The following is an 11251-nucleotide window of genomic DNA, read 5'->3' as shown; positions in this document are numbered from 1 at the left end:
TCGCTGCGTCCAGCTGCGCCTCCCCGGCCCTGCCAACAAGCAGCTGGGCTGGGCACCTGCTCCGCGGGGCGGTGAGGGACGGTGCCTGCTCTTCGCCGGGCGGGCTGCAGCGGGAGCACCCCCGCTCCCGGGGGGAGAAACGGGGCCCTAAGTCCTGGATGGGGTGGAGAAGGGAAACCGCCCTGCCCTGCCCACTCACGCTGGGAGCTCAGCCTGCAGGTAGCGGGGGGTGCGAAAAGAGCCCCAAGTCCCCCTCCCCATTCCCTTGAGGATACTTTACCCAGGGCGGGGGGCTGAAATAGATCGACAGCCCCCTCCCCCTTCTTGGCTTCTCTCCTCCTCCTCCGCCTGGGGCACTGGGGATGGGGTCTGGGGCAGGGCGGAGGTGAAGGGCGCTGAATGGACTGAAAGCGGCAGAGGAACATCCCCCCTGCAGGGGCTCGGCTCACGGGCTTCAGTGCAGCCGGCCACACGCCGCCTCCGCCGAAGCAGGCGGTAGCGGAGCGGGACCCTGCAGGCCCCTCGCGGACCGGGGGACACGTGCCTAGCTGCCTTGGAACAGGCTCCCGTGAATAACGCCCGAGGCGCTGTTGGTGCCGTAGCGCCCTGTCTGCAGGAAACACCCTGCAATCTAATGTGTCCTCCCCACCCGTGTGCAGATTTAAACACACAGATCCCCACTCCCACTCGCTTGCCCTTCGGCGCGGGGACTGGGAATTACCTCTTCTCTCCTCTCCGCTGGGCTGAGCTCAGAGGAAGGAGGGAGGGGGAAGGGTTTCACTTCCGCCTGGATGCAGGAACCATAAGCCCCAGAATATATTATAATAATAATATAGATTTTTTTAAAATAAAGAATCCCACCGGCCCGAGCAATGTGGAGCAGATGAGCCCTCAGATATCCTGCAACGCCTCAAGAGAGAGCCAGCAAAGAAACTGGAGCGTCCCTGAGGAAGCGTCTGTGCTGCTCGCCTCCTCCTGCCAAGCGGCGACAGGCAAAGTCAAGGAGAGGAAACGTTCCCTCCCCAGCACAGAAGAGGCGAGAGAGAAGGTCTGTCATTTGCTTTGTTGCCTTGCCAGCTTGCCCTGCAGAGCTCTGTCTGGGGTGGAAAAGAAAGGCAGCTCGTTTAAAACAAAGCCGGGGAGTAGATCTGATGCGGTAGTGAGAGGAGGGAGTCGGGATAGCAACTGGTCAGTTTCATCACTTGTCAATTGCAAAACTCTCCTTGTCAGTTTCAGCGGAGTGGGACAAGCCTCTCTCTCTCTCTCTCTCTCTCTCTCTCCATATTTTGCTGGACCTGATTAGTCTGAGACTCCAGGGAGCAGTGTCAGTGTGAAAAATGCTCTTGCGTGCGTCTCTCTGCTGGCAGTGTCTGCACTTGTGTGAGGAGGACTAGACGGGTGTGTGTGTACACAGATTGAGGGGGGATGGAGAGCAATCGCTATCAGTGCTTCTTAAAATATACCTGTGGGCCAGGTTGTTTAATCCTGTGTCATAGTACACTGCATGCACACAGCTGTAGTCTGGGCGCTACCTGTTCTACCAACATTTTGAGAATAATAATTATTTTGGATAGATGGAAATTCCCGGATTTTTTGATACCTTCACTTATTTTTTTTACAACTAGACACTCAAGGCTCATTGTGATTCTATTGTATTAGTCACTTTCAGAGTCTCAGGAAGAGAATAATTTTAATGGGTTTCTTTTAAAACCACTCACAACCTTAAACTCTCTCTGTGTTACCAGCAATTTTAAAAAAAAAGTTTTATTTTTCAGGTCAGGCAAAAATACAGTATCTTAATCTAACATTACTAAAGTAGTGGTTTAAGATGATGAACAGCATGTAAGAGCCATGTCAGGTACAGGGATCATGATTAACTTGTTCAGCGGAAACAAGTAAAAATTAAAACTATGGGCCCCATGCTGCACCACTGAAGTAAAGGGGAGCCTTGCCATTGACTGTATTGGGAGCAGGCACTTTATTCTTGTTACTGTATTTACCCAAATTTCTTTTAAAAAGAGGAAACCCAAAGACTGTATTTCCTGCTCTGGCCACAACGATGCCCAGTGGTGATAGTGAGCAGGGAGATCACCTTAGGCTTCATGCAGGAAAATCGCATATGCTTAGGAGCTGATGCACAGTACTGACTTAACGGGTCTGGGACAGAAAAATTCTTCTCCCTTTTTCCAGCAGCAAGTGATCTAATGACGTACCCTCCCCCATTCTCATGTGGTGCCTAGTGGAAACCTGACTAAGGCTGAAATTGCTCACCGTGCCAGCAGGGCTGACAATTTCTTATCTGAGCAAGATTGTCAGGTTCGTACAAGGATCCAGCTTGGGATGAGCTTATCTTAACTGAAGGGACCAATGTACTGGCGGATGTAATCACTGGTGTAGATCAGGTGGGTTAGCAGAGCTATTGCTTTAAACTTTTGAGGAGGAAAGCTTACGACCATTTCTTAATTTTGGATAAAAAAGGGACTAATTGTATTTGAATCTTTCTTCCATGGCTGCTTCTATTTGTTTATTATGGCTGAGAGACTTGAACACTTAGAATCTAGTGCCCTTTGTGTTAGACTAACACACTGGTAACTGGATCTTATGTGCATTGGACTTTGCTTGAAATAAAATCTTGTAGAAAATCTTCTCACTTTATTATTACTTAAGTGGGTAGCCAAGGCACAGATAGATGAAATAACTTGCCTTAAGTTGTACAGGAAGTCTGTTACAAAGCTGAGAAGTGACCCCAGATTTCCTGATTGTGAATCCAATGCCATCCCATATACTCTTGCTTCCTTCTGCTTATGTTAACTTTAAGTGGATCTCCACTAGCTTCTTACCACGTGAAGATGTGGCGACTAGGGTGACCACTTAATGTCCAATTTTGACTAGGACAGTCCCTTTTTTAAGCCCTGTCCTGTCGTTCTGACTTTTTTTTGGTCAAAAAAGTGAGGTGCAGTGTAGTCAGGAACTTGTGGGGGGTGGGGAAGTGGAGATGTCAGCCCCGCACAGGGGGGCAGGCAGGGTTCCAGCATGTAGGGAGGCTGGTGGGATTTGAGTGACCGGGGGGGAGGGGGCAACAGGGTTCCATCAAGCAGCCGGGGAGCTCTGGAGAGCGGCTGGGGTGGGGGGCTTGGGTCAGCCCTGTATGGTGTCTTGTTTTTCCCTTTGGGAAATATGGTCACTCTAGCTGTTGTCAAGAACCATAGTCAAAAAAGAAGAAAGCTAATCAATCTCTAATTTATTGAGACATACAGAACAGGGAAATCAAAGGAATTCTGCAGTTGCATTTCTGTGGTCCAACATACCTAGTTATTCAAAATGAAAAAACAGGGCATTAGAACTTAATCCAGTTTTTAAGCCAGAAAATTTTCATCTGCATGCTGTTACATTACTGAGCAACAGCCAGGCCTCTCATAAAGTCACACTGATCAGTGACATACCATGGGAATCGGTAAAGGCATACAAGAGTGTATTTGTTTTAACAATGGGATAGAGGAAATAATTTTGGGAGCAATGAGATGGCGCAAGTAGGAAGTTTTCAACCAGTTACTCAATCTTACTCATATCCCTCAGGAAAATATGAAGTTGTCTTGAAGATAGTTTACGAGTTCAAGCTCTATACCATACGCACAGGGTCCTGCTTTATTTCTAAAACAGACTAAAATGACTGTTGTTAGAAGTTCAACATTTGTAGCTTACCCTACTGCCAAACTGGTGCTGCGGGAATCTGATTGTAGAGCTGTAAGAATGGTCTGTAAAGCACACTTCCCATTTTACTACTGAGTACTGGAGAAAGGAAAGATTCTTTCTTTCTTTCTTTCTTTCTAAGAATAACTTTTCCTGAGCTGATATATCCAGGGAAAGCACTGATGCTTGTGTGAGGATGTTTATAGTGTTGATCTTTAGTGCGATACTGGTTAAGAATCTATGTTGGGAAACCTAGAAGTTGGTATAATATGGGACTGGATAGAATATGCTGAAGTGGTATTCTCTAGTGGCGATAACTTGCATTTTCCTGAGCTGAAATACATTTTGTTGTTTTCTACTTGTATTGCTAATCTCTCTAGTACCTTTTAATGTTATTTTTCTGTCCCTAGTGGTGTTTGCCATCTCTCCCTGTTCAGCAGGATTCTGTTAACAGGCGGTTTACTCCCTCTTCTGCAAGTATTCATGCTGTGCACTGAGCACTGCCTTTAATACTACTGCTGCTATAATCAGCTGCTCTTCCTACAGCTATTGCCAGCCAATCTCAAGCCCACATTGAGCCTACAGAAGTTGTCACATAGTGGCTCACATCAGAGCAATCTGCCATTTAAAGTGAGCCTGTGTTTTGCTGTTAGGGGGTCTGAGCGCAACAGCCAGAGAAGGGGGTGACTGGGTATCCAGGGAAAGAGGGCTGGGAGTGGAGCTCTTGACTTGGCTCTTTTAATGCGCAGCCCATGGCTTCAGAAGAAAATGTAGAATCTGTTTTTAAAAATGACCGGCTCCAAGCGGAATCTAGAGAGGAAAGGAGTATCGGGCCCTGTAACTGAGTGAGGAGGCCTAGTTTCAGTATGGTTCAGATCTGCTTACAGCTTGATTAGAATCTGTAGTGTGGACAGGACTTAACCATAGAAATGCAGAACTAGAAGGGACATCAGTAGATCATCTAATCCAGTCCCCTGCACTGAGGCAGGGCTAGTGTTATCAAGACCATCCCTGCCAGTCACATCGGCCTAGTCTTTGTGCAAGTGGAATCAATTCCACGCTAAGCCTAACTTTATTTACCAAGCGCATCCTTATTTTGGGAGTGTCTCCCCGTCAGTGGAGAGCCTTGTGTCCAATGGTTTATGGGGCTTGGTTAGGTCTTGCCTCTACCTTTTAATCATGTTGTAACTCGGTTGTTTGAGACAACAATGGGTTTTGTATAAACTAAGCCTTACTAATGAAGTAATCACTCAGTGTCAGTGGCAATAAACCAGGAGATTGGAATTTATATAACTGAAACTTTCTCCTTGACACAGAGTAGCCTTCAGGGTTGATAGTAATAATGGTAATAATCTCTTACGTTTACATTGTCATTTATCACAGAGAAGGCCAAAGTAATTGGCACATTGCACTGAAATCACTTTACCCAATACTGAAATGCAGCCACCACTGGGGTGAAATGCAGCAACAGGTAAACAGTGTACAGTCAAATGATACAAGGGGTTTGTAACCTCCATTTCTGTATGGTGTAACAATAGCTCCCACAGCGTAACAGAAAGCATGGGGTGAAATTTTTTTACATCTGCTTTCCTGACTGCAGAGATATGAATATATATAAAATAGCTTCAGTCAGCCAGAGCATTGCAAATATATCCCAGCTCATTGTGTGCAAGCTAGGAGAGCAAAAATTAAAATAAAAGAATCAAATTTTATTTGCACAACGTGAACACATTTTTAAAGGAGGTTTGATCTCCATAACCAAATTAAATCTGAATATTTATCTATGCTAGCAGCATACATTAAATCTGATATCTAGCTACCTGGCTGTCTTGATTGTTTGTTCATATCTTTGCTGGCTCAAACTGTGCTCCTGAAGAATTGCCATTCCTGAAGGTTATTTTCACAGAGATTTTGGACTACACACACACACACACGTGCTTACAGACTACAGACTTCATGCTCCCTGGTATTATTAAACAGATTGTCACTAGTTGGCAGAACAGCTGGGTGGTAATGTTCTGCAGAGACAATATTGTCCCTAAAATACCCCAGGGCATCAATAAACATCACCTTAAATTATGCAGATAAACTACTTTTAGCTATTCTAAAACACAGATATAAAACCATGAGTCTCCCAAGTCTGTGTAGAATTAATAGCACTCTGGAGGCTGTTGACCTAGTCAAAGGCTTAACCCCTTGAATGGGGCTAGGTTCCCTGTAAGGTCCTTTCATTTTTATTTCTTTATTTACTCCTGATCATTTTCCTTGTAAATCTTGCTCCATTGCATCAACATCCAGAAGTTTTGTCACTGCTGGGGGTTCTTAATCTAACCATTGTCTCTGGCTACAAGACCACAGTCTGTCAAGAGCACACCAAGCTATTCATGGTAGTTCCCTGAGTGGGTTTAGACTCTGAGTGCACTGATGGGGAAACATTTGAGACACTGGTAGCGAAGCTAAACATATCAGATGTTTTGCTGGGGCATTTCTGTCTGTTTTCTTGCTGAGTATTGGCTCTTTGCTCATGCATTTTATTTCAACTTGTTGGTAATTTAAACTCATTCTGGTTTTGTTGCGAGAATGAGGATGGAATTATTGGTGGTTTTGGGGTCAATGTTTGTAAATGTTAATGGAGACGGGGAATCTAACTTTGTGGAAGTGAAGGAAGCTGGATCTGAACAGCTTGATGGGCTGATTGCTGATCCATACCTTGCTGAAGAAAGTCCTGATTAAGTACAATTATGATTTGTATTATAGTAGCAACTAGGGGCCCCAGCCAGGATTGGGGCTCATTGTGCTTGGCACTGTACATATATCTAATAAGAGACAGTCCCTGCCCTCAAGAGCTTATACTGAGAACTCTGATTCTCCAATGACAGCGTGGGTGCTGACTTCTAGGAGACTCCCCATATGTGCAGCAGTCCACCCATGACTATGAATTGCAATATCAGGCCTAAAACAAGACATGCAAAGGGTGGTAAAAAGGAAGTAGTATTATCCCCATTTTACAGATGGAGGACTGAGGATCAGAGAGATTGTGACTAGCCAAAAGTCATAGCAGGAATCTGTTGCAGAGCTAGAAATTGAACCCAGTTCTCCCGGGTCCCAGTTAAGTGCCATTCGCTCCTGTTTGTAATAATATAATGCATGAGCAGTGTGAGTGAGCTTTCTACAGCTTCAAAAGTACCAGTAAGGGCTTCTTAGATTAGTCAAAAAGTAAGGGCTTCTTAGATTAGTCAAAAAATTAATAACCTTACACTCTGATTTCAATCAATTTTGATTAGTAAAAAAATTAATAACCTTACACTGTGATTTCCCAGTAAATATTTAACATTCATATTTAGCTAATAAGGCTTGGTCCTGATTTAATTCCTATGATTTAGTCAAGCTGGTCAAATTGGGAATTTCCATTCTGCATGAAATCCCAACATTTTTAATTCCATTTTGACCTTTTTGGAATGGTCCGTTCTGATTTTTTTTTTTTAAATGAAATTTCATCAGAATCAACTTCATTCTCTGAATTTTTTTGATTTCAAAGAAATGGCATTTTCCAACAGAAAAACATTCTGCTGGAAAACTTCCAACCATCTCTACTTTTGGGTTATACTAGAATGAGGGTGATGCAATGTTGAAGTATCATTCAGAGGTGCCAGGTCAGGTAATTTAGGTCCTGCACTTTGCACATCTTTTTAAAGTCAGTCTGTCAATGAATATACGTCTCACTGTAGCCCTCTGATTTAAATATTGGTCCTTTGGTCTCTGCAGTTCTTGTAGCTCCTGATGTCTTTCCTACGGTACAAGTAAGCATGAGGATCATGTATTAATCCAGGATCCTGGGTCGGCAAATCTTGGTTTACGTTTGAACCTTCATGAAAGCTCCAAATGTATTTTTGTGCAATTATTCAGGGTGGAAATGTTGTTGTTTTTTTAAAGACCAATCAGGTTCAGTAGTTGTGGGTCCCCAGTAGCAGAAAGCGCATAGGAAGGGGTGGGAAAGTGCTGCTATGAGTTAGTTGCAACCCAGCTCTGTCAGAGGTTTAAGGTACATCTACACTGAATATAAGATGATGTTGTAGCCTGGAGAGGTGAAGCCACACTAGATTGAATCCAGTTAGTGCAGGTAACAATAGCAGTGAAGATGCAAAGGCAAGATCCTGCTGCAGGCTAGCAACTCGAATATGTTCTCAGAGTCCCGCAGGGGGTCGTACTGGGGTGGTTAGCCTGCACTGACTTGTGTGTCACCTCATCTTCACTACTAATGTTACTTGTGATAGCTATCTTAAAGCATGGGGTATACCATCCCATGCTACAATCACACCTTCATTTGCTGGGTAGATGTACACTTATTGCCATCCCATCCATACAGCACAGAAAGTCAATGAACTCTATAGTGTCCCTAGTGGTAGAGAACAGACCTGATTCTGATATAACGAATGTAAAATAACCCTTTATTCAGGCTACAGGAAACAGGCAGACCTCGTAGTGCTCCCTGGCTCTCGACTAAAGTCTTCTCTACACTGGGTTTTTAGCATTGGTGTAGCTACCGCAGTGTGACTGCACCAGTGCAAATCCCTAGTGCAGATATGCTGCATCAGTGTAACTGGTGACTTATACTGATGTGGGGTTAACAGAGTCTGATATGAGAGGCTTAGACTGGGTCGGCTATACTGGTGCTATAACCCCCCGCAGACAGTGCCTAAACACAGCCTGAGCTGTCCAATCCTATCACAAAGGGTCTCCCTAAATCCTGGCTTGGAATATATGTTCATGGAATGGACTGCTGACCATCGTACAGCCCTGGACAGGAGAAGTGCTGAGTTTCCATGAAGCCCTGGCTATTTAAAGCTGCTCTCTTAGCACTGAATCAACCCTTCAGAGCAGCTGCCCCAGCAGGATTCAGTTTGTGGATGTGAGTATGGTCCATTATTATTTGTGCTGCGGTAGGGCCAAGGAGCCCTAGTCATGGACTGGGACCACATTGTGCGAGGTGCTGTACAAACACAGAATGATAAGATGGTCTATGCCCCAAAGAGTTTACAATCAAAGTGTATCCAAGGAAATGCCTAATCCAATAGACAAATAAAGGTAATGAAGAAACAGCTTTGAAAATGATGTATAATATGTAGCCTAAGTTACTGGATAATGTCCCTTTGTAAATATACAAATTAAACCCTGAGACTGAGAAATTGGGGGATTAAATTCTTCCCCTCCCCCTTCAGCAAGTCTTTGCTCCTTCCTGATATTAAGGGCGATTCCTGTTTTGTTAATGAAACCTTTTCCAAAAGCCTTGGCAGGTCAATGAACCTTGACCTGAGCATGATGATTGAATTTTCAGTAATAATTTCTGACTAGTCCTCTATGGCTAACTTATGCAGAAGTGCAGAGAGGGCAATAATCAAAGCCTCTATCTTCTATAACAAGACAAGAGGTTAGATGGGTAAACTGACCCACTGCCTGGCAGTTGCTGAAGTGTTGTTGCTTTTTAAGTCAAATATAAAAATTTCCATACTGGATCAGAGCAGAACTGAGGTCCATCTAGTCCAGTGTCCTGTCTCCAATAGTGGCCAGCACCAAGTGATTCACAGGAAAGTATAAAAACCCTCTAGGAGGTGGGTGTAGAACAATCTGTCCCCAGTACTAGTCTCTACCTTATATTTGTTTTTAATATTTAACTCCAATAACAAAAATAATCAAGAAAGGCTGCCTTTGTTAAAACTTTAACACCCCCCACCCTTTCAGCTATGATGTAGTGCATAATAAACATTCTTTAATAGACCACCCAGCTGGTCTTCTAACACAATCAGGGAAGAATAGACTTGATATTAGAACTGGTCCAAATTTTTATTTTAAAAAAAATGTACATTGTCACACTTCTATTCCTGGAGCTCTACAGCATGCATGCACTGGAAGATCTTATAAATGTGACATTTTATAATTATCTTTGCAGCGATCTTTCTCCTATTTATGCCTGGAATGAATGTGAAAAGTCTTAGTATTGACATGATTGGATGGCACTTCGCTTACTGCAAAATGTGACCATCACTCTGGAGAGGTGCACTAACAGAACCTTTGTCTTCTGGAATCACCCTCACAGAGACACCCACCACTGAGTCAGTGGTAGTATCTCAAGGCATGGCTGCTGTGTGCTGCCATAGTTACAATTCCTGCCTGATGAATAGTGCTGAGAGTTGACACATGTCTTTTGTATGGGCTATGTTCCATTTGCAGTATTGCCAGAAACCTGGTTTCCTCTCCATCCTGTTTGTTAACCATAAAATCATGTGTCTGTCTCTCTAGACCCCTCACTAAGATAATGGTTCTTGTAATTCAGTGGTGCTACACCAATCTCACTGGCTGAAACATGTTCAAGTATATTTAGAAACTTCCACCCGTACCAGGGTGGTTTTGGTGAATTAGTACTTTTCAACTACTAGGTTAGGAGAGTCACTGCCTAGGAAGGAGTACTATGGAAAGGGATCTGGCAGTTAAAATGTATCACAAGTTAAATATGAGTCAACTGTGTAACGCTATTGCAAAAAAAAAGGGAAACATCATTCTGGGATGTTTTAGCAGAAATTTTGTAAGTAAGACACAAGAAGTAATTCTTCCATTCTACTCCGCGCTGATTAGGTCTCAACTGGAATACTGTGTCCTGGTCTGGGTGCCACATTTCAGGAAGGATGTGGATAAATTGGAGAAAGTCCAGAGAACAGCAACGAAAATGATTAAAGATCTAGAAAACATGACCTGTGAGGGAAGAGTGAAAAAATTGCATTTATTTAATCTGATGAAGAGAAGACTGAGGAGGGACATGATAACAGTTTTCAAATACATAAATGGTTGTTCCAAAAAGGAGGGTGAAAAATTGTTCTCGTTAGCCTCTGAGGATAAGACAAGAAGCAATGGGCTTAAATTGAAGAAAGAGCAGTTTAGGTTGGACATTAGGAAAAACTTCCTGTCAGGTAGTTATGCACTGGAATAAATTGCTTAGAGGGGTGTGGAATCTCTGTCTAACCTGCTCTTAAAAATCTCCAATGAAGAACACCTGTCAGGGATGGTCTAGATCAGTGCTTCTCAAACAATCTGATGTGGTGGACCGGCAGTTTTTTTTCCCAATGTGCCAGGGTTTGGTACCATATTTCCCAGGGACCGGTACCATATTTGTGCCATATTATTATCGTTTTTGCATAGGTACATAACACATCAGATCAGAAAAACTAACATTCTTCATGGTATTAATTGGAATGGGAATGTGGCGTACATGCAGAGAGGTTCCTATTTAAATACACTGAAGACTGACTGAAAGGCTGTGCCTTTGGGCGGATAGTATAAAATGACTAGATCCAAGAAAATATTATTTGAACATTCGTAGTAATATTAATTTATATCAGAAACAATATAATGAATAAAATAAAAATTGGCAGACATTTTTGTTTATCAAAATTATAATATGTGCTTCTGAAAACATATTATTTAATATTGTCGACTTTTATCGACTGATGATTATTCTTGGTGGAATTCCGGTGTGATTTTTAAATTATATTATTATTTCTCTCTTTCT

General features: G+C 43.2%; 1 protein-coding gene across 1 annotated transcript in view; it reads left to right on the top strand.

Annotated features, from left to right (window-relative positions):
• The first annotated feature begins 867 nt into the window (after window positions 1–867).
• Window positions 868–11251, top strand: part of PAK3 (p21 (RAC1) activated kinase 3) — a 198712-nt gene continuing 188328 nt past the window's right edge. The window contains exon 1 of the mRNA XM_032766971.2: window positions 868–1048. The gene's annotated coding sequence lies outside the window, so the exon portion shown is untranslated. The remainder of the gene's footprint in view (window positions 1049–11251) is intronic.

Source organism: Chelonoidis abingdonii, chromosome 8, assembly GCF_003597395.2.
Source record: "Chelonoidis abingdonii isolate Lonesome George chromosome 8, CheloAbing_2.0, whole genome shotgun sequence".
NCBI classification, from domain to species: domain Eukaryota; kingdom Metazoa; phylum Chordata; order Testudines; family Testudinidae; genus Chelonoidis; species Chelonoidis abingdonii.
The sequence above is the reverse complement of the archived record's forward strand: the minus strand, read 5'-3'. Positions and strand labels throughout refer to the sequence as shown.